Source organism: Euphorbia lathyris, chromosome 9, assembly GCF_963576675.1.
Source record: "Euphorbia lathyris chromosome 9, ddEupLath1.1, whole genome shotgun sequence".
NCBI lineage: Eukaryota > Viridiplantae > Streptophyta > Magnoliopsida > Malpighiales > Euphorbiaceae > Euphorbia > Euphorbia lathyris.
In genome coordinates, this window is record NC_088918.1 from 11,842,485 (window position 1) to 11,849,260 (window position 6,776).

Below are 6,776 nucleotides of genomic sequence, written 5' to 3' on the forward strand. Positions count from 1 at the left end.
GATTTTCATAATCTCAGTCGCGACTTACGAAAGGTGTCACGGAAAAAAATGCAATTTCAACTCGCCCCTGTACCCCTTGTCGCGACTGAGATTTTCAGAATCTCAGTCGCGACAGCGAAGCATTCTACACATATTTCACATGTTTTAATCCGAGAAACGCGTCTGTTCGTTTGGATAAAAGTGACCCTTCACCAACGGACACGACCCATCATTTACAACCCTTCAACAACTATAAATAAGTGATCCATTTCAGAAATTTAAGTTTCTTGGTTAAGTTAGAAAAGTTAGAGAAGAGAGTTATTATGTTGAGTTTCTGATTCAGAAAAGAATCAGAAAGTTAGATTTCATTTCTGTAAACAAACTTGATGTACACAAGTTGTTATTAGATTAGTTATAAACACAGTATTAGTTTAGTTTCAAAGGTAGATCAGAGACAAGTTTTCATTCTGATAGTGGACTGACCAGTCTCTATTCCGAAGATTCAGCGAGAAGAATTAACGGCTGAAGCGTATAGGGTCTGACAAACCTATGGAGTTTGAGGGAAAGATTGACAACCTGGATCTCAAAGTTTTCGTCGTAATGCTCTCCATGTTTCTACTTCTCTGCTAACTTGTGAAGATTCACATTTCATTAATGATATATTTATTTTATGCAATACATTCTTTCTGTTGTTATTTTGATATTGTTCTGATAAAATGATTTTCAAAATGATAAATTGGTGTTTTTATTAAAACGTTCTATTCCATCTTATTCATATAAGAACTTTGTTGAACACTTGACAGATTTAGTTTTTATGGATGATATGATCGCTGATCGCGGCTTATCAGATATAAAATACTAATTTGATTAAGGTAGAAATCTGCTCCGAACCAGAGAGATTTCTACGGTTCAAAGCCATTTAATTGAATAAATTCCTATATTATTACATGTCCATAATCTTACCAAAGTTAAAGTTGTTTTCTTTGCTTTATGAAAATAAGTTTTATACTTTCTATTTATTCCAATTACGGAAGTATCTGTCTTGTAATCAAAATCTCAAGACGGAATTGTTCACTAAACTCAATATAATATTCTTATCTAATCCTAATTTACCCGAACCAATTCAATCAATTAAACGAATTTCTTTTATTAAACCTAAACACGTGATTAAAACTGAATTAAATAAAGTTTTAGTTAAAAAGCGTTCCCTGTGGGTTCGATATCTTTTATTACTACAAGCGTATAACATGCACTTGCGGAAATCGCTCAACATCGAGCATGGAACACCGGGTTGGAGGTGAGATAGATAGCCCCAACATTATCACACCCAAGTTGTACATGCGTTGGAATTGGAAACCTAAAGTCTGAGAGCAGAGACTGAAGCCATAGTAGTTCATGTGTGGCATTAGCAACAACATTATACTCAATTTCAGTAGAGAATCGAGTAATCGTAGGTTGCTTGTGAGTCTTCCATGAGACAATGCTCGTGCCAAGATCGACACAGAATGCACCCGTCGATCTTCTATCATCTGATCACCCATCTCAATCACTATTGGCGTAACAGTAAATATGATTAGTAGGTTTACAAGACATAACTATAGCAAAATTGAGGTGCACTAAATTGACACTATAAACGCAATATCTGGTCAAAATCAAATACTACCCATAATGCTTTTGTATTCATCACCAGATGCCAAACTAGTGCCAAGACCCTTAGAAAGTGTCAACATAGTAGCCATGAGTATTAATGTAGGTTTAGAATCAACCATTATAACTTTGTCAATAATGTCAACGACATACTTGGCCTGACACAAATGAATACCCTCCTTCGTAAAACGAATCTCGATACCTAGAAAATACTCTACCTTGCTCAGATTATGAATTGGGAATTCTCGTTCAATGGAGGTAATAGTGTCGACAATATAAAACAAAACTTCGCAATTCACTTTAAGACTTCGCATTTACCTTAAGACATAACAACTTCATAATTCACCTTACGACTTCGCATTTACCTATTTATGAAGCAAAACTATTCACATTTTTCTCAAATGCGAAAAAAATAAAATTATGAATCGCACCGCAAGTTGAATGTTTGCAATATCCATTTTGCGAACCCCTTTTGCTAAAAAAAAGGCTTCGTTATTCGTTATAAGTCTTCGCATTTACCTATTTACGAAGCACTTTTACTGAAAAAGGGCTTCACAATTCATTAACAGGCTTCTCATTTACCTATTTGCGAAGTTCTAGATGAAGGTTTAGGGTTTATTGTTTCGCAATTTTGTACAATACGAAGCAAAATCATAAATTATGAAGCATCGTAGATGAACTCTGAACCCAAATTTTTTATAGTTCTAAACCAATAAATCAAACAAATACATTCCAAGTTAATTTAAAAGGCATTATTACCATTAACCCTAACCCTAACCAAACATAACACATTGAAGTCTTTGCTCAATCATAACAAAATCAAGACCTTAAAACCTATCTCACATACATAATGATAAATCAAACTAGGTGGGGGAAACTTACCTTAAATTTGAGTTTATCAAGCTTTTGCTCATTCTTTCCAGATTTCACCATGATTCCACCTAAGTTTTGTTCTCATAAATCATAAGAGAATAAGGGTGATTTGGGATTAGCGGGTATTGGAATAGTCTAGTTTGATAACATATGTCTAAATGGGTCTAAAATATAAATAAGCCTTCCTATTAAGCCATATTTATAAATTTCAAGATTACTTATTTTTAGATAGTTGGTCTCTTAATTAAAGTTTATTACACATGTTAGAGATTCAAATTCGAGATTATAACTTAAACGATTTAATTTTTTTTATTAAACATATTAGGTTTGAAGTTTTTATAATTTATTTATGGGAGAATTATAAAACTAACACTTTTCAAGGGAGTAGTTCACATTTCTAACTCCTTTTAAAAAACTAACCAAAACTAACACATTTCAACAAGTAACTTCCAAGTTTGCCATCATTATTCCTGAACAGGACTTCATCTCTCTAACATATCAAACGCTGCGATAGGAAGAGGTAGAACGAGAAGCGACGGCGGCACACTCAAAGAGGTGGAGAAGCGAAAGGCGACGATAGGAAGAGGAGGAGAAGCGAACGGAGAGGAGAAAGAAGGAGAATCGAATGGCGGCGATAGGAAGAGGAGGAGAAGAAGGCGAACAGCGAACGGAAGAGGAGTAAGAAGGCGACCCTTTTCCGGCAATCTCGTCCCAATATATATTGTTTCTCTTCCTTTTTCATGTTTTTCCTGGTTGTGCGAACACCAAAAATAGTGGCATTGTTATCTGAAAATGTATTTTGGTTGGAATATCAGTTTCAGATTTTTCCCCGACAGTGTCGATATCTGTAGATATTGTAGATATTTGTAGATATTGTAGATATTTGTAGATATCTATAGATATCTGTAGATATTTGTCGATATCGACAAATATTATAGATATCTGTAGATATGTGTTGTCGATATCTATAGATATTTGTCAATATCGACAAATATTATAGATATCTACAACACATATCTACAGATATCGACACTGTCGGAAAAAAATGTATGAAACTAGTATTCCAACCAAAATGTATTTTCAGACAATAATGCCACTATTTTTGGGGTTCGCACGATCAGTAAAAACATGAAAAATGAAGAGAAATAATATACATTGGGTTGTAGAGAAACAACCTGCTAGATCTTAACGATGAATGAACTAAGCTTTAAATCTTTTCAATGAAACTAAAAACCAATGAAAAACTTATATGATTGTAGAAATTTTGTTGTATGAACTGTGGGTTGGATTGATTGTTGTAGTATTTGTAGTCGTTCTGTAGATTGTTCTGTTCTTTAGAGAGAGAGCACGAGAAAGAGAGAGAGGGGGAAAGACAAAGACACAGTTATGTTAAGAAAGAAGATGAGGGTAAACTTGGAATTTACTTGTTGAAATGTGTTAGTTTTGGTTAATTTTTTAAAAGGAGCTAGAAATGTAAACTACCCCCTTAAAAAGTGTTAGTTTTGTAATTCTCCCTTTATTTATCAATTTAGGGTCAGTTTGGCATTACTTTTTCAAAACCTAAATGCAACGTTTAGTGAATGCAAAATCGTTTTGCTGAGAAAGCTAGAAAAGTTATTTTGAGGAAACACTACATTTTGAAGTTTTTGAGAAAGTAACTTTCACAATTTGTTAGAAAAGCCTATATTGAATTATTATTATTATAATTTATAAAAATAGTCATAACTTTCAATATACCACCATATTAAAAGTTATCACGTATTTATTAAACACTTACCAGCTTTTCTCTACAACACTTTCCCCCACAACATGTTCTATTAATCATAGCATGCCAAACTGACTCTTAGTACATATGCAACTTCTTCTCCACCTCGCATTCAAACATTTAATAATTTTCAAACGATATTTACATTGTCTTAATAGGTTTGAAATATCATGACTTGTCTCCTATTTCCAACGTAATAGTGTTATATGTGTTGCTGTCAATCTAAACAAGTTGAGGTAGTAATGATATACATTTTAAAACATAAAATCTTACAAACGTTCAATTAAATGAAGAACAAACCTACATATTTTAAAATATTACATTAACTAGTAAATTAGGTCTGATAAATCTACGGAATATCAATTGGTACGGTGAACGTGGAATCCTAATAGTAATAGGGTTACACAACGAACATTCAAACATGTCTTCAAACAATCCCACTGGGAATATCTCCACTACGATAAACACAGGAAGTACCCCTGCCAACGACGACAACAACGTCACTCCCATTGAACAAATTATGCCACGCCTCGATGGCACGATTCAACCTTCACATGAGTAGTCTCCTGAGTCATTTTTTGACCAAATGGTGGAATCTGTCCGACGGGAGTTGGGCAACGAATCAGCCGAGCGAGCATGTAATATCCTCAATGGAAATGATGTAACAGAGCGGGCTAAAAGGGTGTTTGCAGAACAACAACCCTAGGGAGATGCCACTAATGCTACACCCGTCAATACGGTGCCGAACAATTCTGAGCAAAGAGAAAGGTCGAGATTACGTCACAGACGTTCACCTGGAGCACAAGGAAATGCCAATCAAGCTCGGAATAAGGAGTCTCTTTCTCCAAATCAGTTCACTGTGGCGGTAGAGGCACGGTTCCAAGAGGAATCACGGAAGCAGAACCAGAACGAAGAATGATACGCCCATCAAGTTAATAGGCATTCTCCTTTCACTGCCCATATTATGGGATTCAAAACAGATGAACGTTTCAAGTCCTCAAATTTGCCGCAGTATAAAAGTGAAGAAAATCCTGAAGCATTTGTGAGAAAATACAGAGAGCTGATGGCCATATATGGAGCAAATGATGAGATCTTTTGTAGAATGTTTTCTACAACATTGAGCGGATTGGCCTACGGGTGGTTCGAATCTCTGGCAGCCGGATCCATAAACAGTTGGGAAGAATTAAGCAGGGAATTTTATGCGAAACTTGTAGGTAGCATTCCTTGTAAGGTGTCTAGCAGAACGTTGTATGATCTGAAGCACAAAGAGGGCGAACCATTAAGGGCCTATATCAATGGATTTAATAAACTGTGCACCGACATAACGAATGTCGACGTAAATACGGTGGTAGAGGCCATAATAAAAAACACAAGGTGTAAACGATTGTAGGAGAAATTGGTTATTCATACACCAAAAATAATGGTGGAATTAGTGGAATGTTGCAAAAGGTTCATGGAGATTGATGATATCAACCGAACTAACGAATCATCAGTCAATAATTCACCAGAGAGAAGGGATCGTGGCAGATCTAGTAGACAAGATAACAGGTGGGCAGATGCCGGATCCGGCAGACGGGATAATACATGGACGGATAGCAGATGGGCGGATCAAAGAGGGAAACGCACCTCCAAAAATGGGCCAAATTTCACGCCACTTAACATCCCTAAAAATGAAGTTCTATTATGGCTAGAGAAGAGTAGATTCAAACGAGACATCATGTACCCCGATCTGAAAGGGGAACAACACATCCCAATGGGAAAAAATGGAAAAGCATATTGTAGGTTTTATAGAAGGCAGGGCCATGACACTAATTGGTGGTTTGCATTAGATAAAGAGATCGAGAAGTTAATTGAATGTGGTGTGCTTGATAGGTTCGTTCAAAACGAACAAAATGAAGGTAAGGAAAAAGAAGGTGGCAGAAACAAAGGCAAGGGAGTGATTAATGTTATTACAGGAGGACCAGGATATCAACCGCTTGCTAAAAAAGCAAGAACGTATGATTCGGATAAGGCGGCTCTTAATAAGCCTTTTGCAAAAATTGGTTCGGCAAATGGCCCTCACGCCGATGCGTTAGTGATCGTGATGAACATCGAAGGATGGGACATGAAACGAGTCACGATTGACACTGGGAGTTCATGTAATGTGATCACAAGAAATGCATTCACCAAGCTAAAGATAGATCATATGCAAGTGGAAGCTACTATTGTGGACATTCTAAAGGGAACCGGGCATAGGATGTCCACGATAGTAGCTTCCACCTAGAATGTACATGATAGTAGCTTCCACCTGCATAGGATCTATTTTTAGCTTGGCGAATGCATTTTTTGTGATCACATTACATGAACTCCCAGTGTCAATCATGACTCGTTTCATGTCCCATCCTTCGATGTTCATCACGATCACTAACGCATCGGCGTGAGGGCCATTTTTCGAACCAATTTTTGCAAAAGGCTTATTAAGAGCCGCCTTATCCGAATCATACGTTCTTGCTTTTTTAGCAAGCGGCTGAAA